Consider the following 3,179-nt stretch of genomic DNA (forward strand, 5'->3'; position numbering starts at 1 on the left):
TGCAGCTTCAGGCATTGTCTTTTAATCAGTTAAGATCAATTAACCTAGAATTACCCCCGAGCCTCAGTTCTTCAGCCCAGGCCCCTGTAGTCTACCGGTTCTAATCCCGGTCCTGGTAACTTTCACTCCCTACACTTCTACTTTCTTACCTTAACCTTTCCCCAGGTATCCCGACTACACCAAGCACATACATGCATACCTATCACAACCCCCAACTTAGGAACTCACTTGTGTGTATGTGTAGGTGGGTGGTATGTGTGTAAATTAGTGAATACACGTATATAGATATAGATAGATAGTGTGTGTGGTATATGAATTAGTAATCTGCATATGCATATTGAATGTGCAGGTGTTGGTAACTGATTCTGTCTAAATTTGGTGTCTGTAGTGTGCGTGAACCTAGACTAATTATTTTGAACATGTTTGTATCTGAGTTGCTAGTGTGTGTGTGTGCATGCGCGTGTATATATATGGCATTGTGTGCATGATATACAAATTACTGATCTGTGTCTAATGTTTGGGGTGTATAGTGTGTGTGCCTGAGCTGGTAGTGTGAGTGTGTATGCCTAATAGAGGTGTATGCACCTAGTGAATGTGTGCTTACTTGATTTTTATGTGTGCATGTACAGTTGTACACCACGCCCTCCTGTCTAACAGCTCAATATTGAGAACCTGAGCATTGGCCTGACCCCTCAGGGCAACACTACTACCACATCTTTGGTGTAATTGTATTTACTTCCAAATGAGGTGCACATATTCCTGTTTCCAGAGAACAGCAGAAACAAACAGGAGGGAATTTTATTGCTCAGAAATCAGCTTTTCCAGCAAGAACTGTTCCCAGATGAAGCTCTGTCTTTTGACTTCTTTCCAGGGCTACATTCATGACTTCTTCTTTTTCCTTCTGTTGCCTTTTTCCTTTGCAGAGGCATTCACAGTCTCTGCACATGGGCACACAAGCAAGTGGCTATGAAATAAAAGAGGGCTGGGCTTTATAGTGCACCACCTGCTCTTCAGTGAAAGAGCTATCTGGGTTAGCTCTCATCGATCATATAAAAGTGTGCACCCAGGCAGTTACTGCAGAGCAGCTAACCCACTGTAAAATCCCACTTACCATTATCTGTTGGTAATTGCTTGCACCCTGTGTTTGCAATCAATCAGTCCCCAGGAAATCCAGCTGCCTGCACAGCTTAACTCTGTTTAGGCTTTGTGCCCTGTGGCCTAGTACCTTGGGCAGGAGGTTCTCTTTTACCAGCTGTCACTTTATAAAGATGCTTACTTGCTCTTCTCTTTTTGCTCAAAGGGTGGTAACGTGCCCAACATCTTCAATAAGGACGGTGATTGACAGCAGCCTTCTGTTATAAAACTATTCTTTTACCCAAGAAGCCAAAGATTCCATTAGCCTCTCTGGGATCTTAACTTCCATGGAAACAACTGCAGCTCCCTCCAACAATCCCAACCACCCTGGTGTCTGCCAAGCATCTCTGATAATTGTTGGGGAAAGAAGATTATAAGAAAAACATCTTCATACTCAGACATGAAACAAAAGGCTCTTTCAGAGTTAAACGGTTACATTAGTCATATTTGAAAGTTAAAATTGCTTCTTGAGGCCCTTTTAGCCAACGGTACTGAAGATAATAAAATTGTGAAAGCCAGTATTAAGAGAATTCCACTATCTGGAAGTGTAAGTAATGTAAGCCAAATACTACAGTGATTCTGGCTCTAGAGAAAGTACATAATGTAATATTCAGGGTTATAAGAAATCTCCAGAGTTGTTCTTTGTGTCTTGGAGAAATGCCAGTAAGATTTTTAAATTATCTAAGTTTTGCCTTCTTATTTCCTTTCTTTACAATGTGGTGTATGAGTTGTGCCTTTTGATCTTTGCGCAACAAAAACAATATGAAGAAACCACAAGGGTACAGCTGGGTACCAAATAACCATGTTTATTAAATATATACAAACATGCAAGGCCTAGTTACATATATATTGCTGCTGTAACTGGTTTCTGACAGCTTCTGAAAAGAGAACATACTGAACACGACAAGGGGATTTATAAACTACTTAAAGGGCCACTATCTTGCATCTATACAGTACATTGTAAAAAAGTGCATTGGTATAATTTTATGTTGCCTCTGTTCTCTCAAAAAATGAAATGAATCGGCCTTTCCCATATGGGTATATATTCATACATATTTATATATTACACAAAAAAATTAAAAGAATATTGTGAATAGCAAAATTAATCCCCCAAAGGTAAGGAAATATCAGAATTAAAGTTATCATTACAACCATAATTTGCACCTCCCTCCTTTTGCATATTCAGTATCATGTAGTCTTTAATTACACAGCCACATACTACTTTTTTCACCCTAGCCCTGTCTTGTTTCACGCATGGAAGGGAGGGTGTTCAGTTAATGATCATTTGCTATTTTGTTTCCTCCCAGTTGTTCAGTATGTGGCCATATGCCCTTAAACCCTGGTCTAAAGACAAAAGTATTTACTTTCTCATGCGTTTTTCTATGGCTCTCATCTCTGTATTGTCTATTTCACAAACATTTAGGTTGAAGAGTTGGTATTATTCTCATTTTACAGCTAGAAAGGTGAGGTAAAGAGAGGTTAAGATTAAAACTGTTCACTAATTTTGGGTGCCCAATTTGAGTTGCCCATGCCTTACTTTTCCTTCTAGCATGCTCAGCATTATAATAGTGCTTGATGTATTCAAACACAGCTCCCATTAACTTTATTTGCATCTTCAAGCTATGAATCAGACCCAGTGGTCTCAAGTTAGGTGACCAGGAAATAGGGTGCATGCTGTTATTGAAAGTTCAGAAAAGTTTAGCATAAGTGACTTGTTTAGAATTGCTGAGGAACTCTGTGACGCTGCACAGGATTCTATTCTCCAGAACAAAACTCTGAAACAATAAAGCCGTCCTTTCTTTTCCTCCAATCTCTTTCCCTGTTTATTGCATATATTTTAACTTCTGCGACATCCCAGGAAAGATGGGGGTTGTACAAGCAACAGACTCCTTTAGCAGGTAACCATAATCCACCCACAGATCCAGTCTATCCTGTGCAGTAGTAGCATAACTTGGAGCATGAGCACCAGACTGGATTTAAAGTGGTGCCACCCTACTGAGGCACTAAATTCATAGCTGCCACTTGCTGCCAGTGATGGAAATCAG

This window comes from Gavialis gangeticus, unplaced genomic scaffold (genome assembly GCF_001723915.1).
Source record: "Gavialis gangeticus isolate Ggan-Ray unplaced genomic scaffold, GavGan_comp1, whole genome shotgun sequence".
NCBI classification, from domain to species: Eukaryota; Metazoa; Chordata; order Crocodylia; family Gavialidae; genus Gavialis; species Gavialis gangeticus.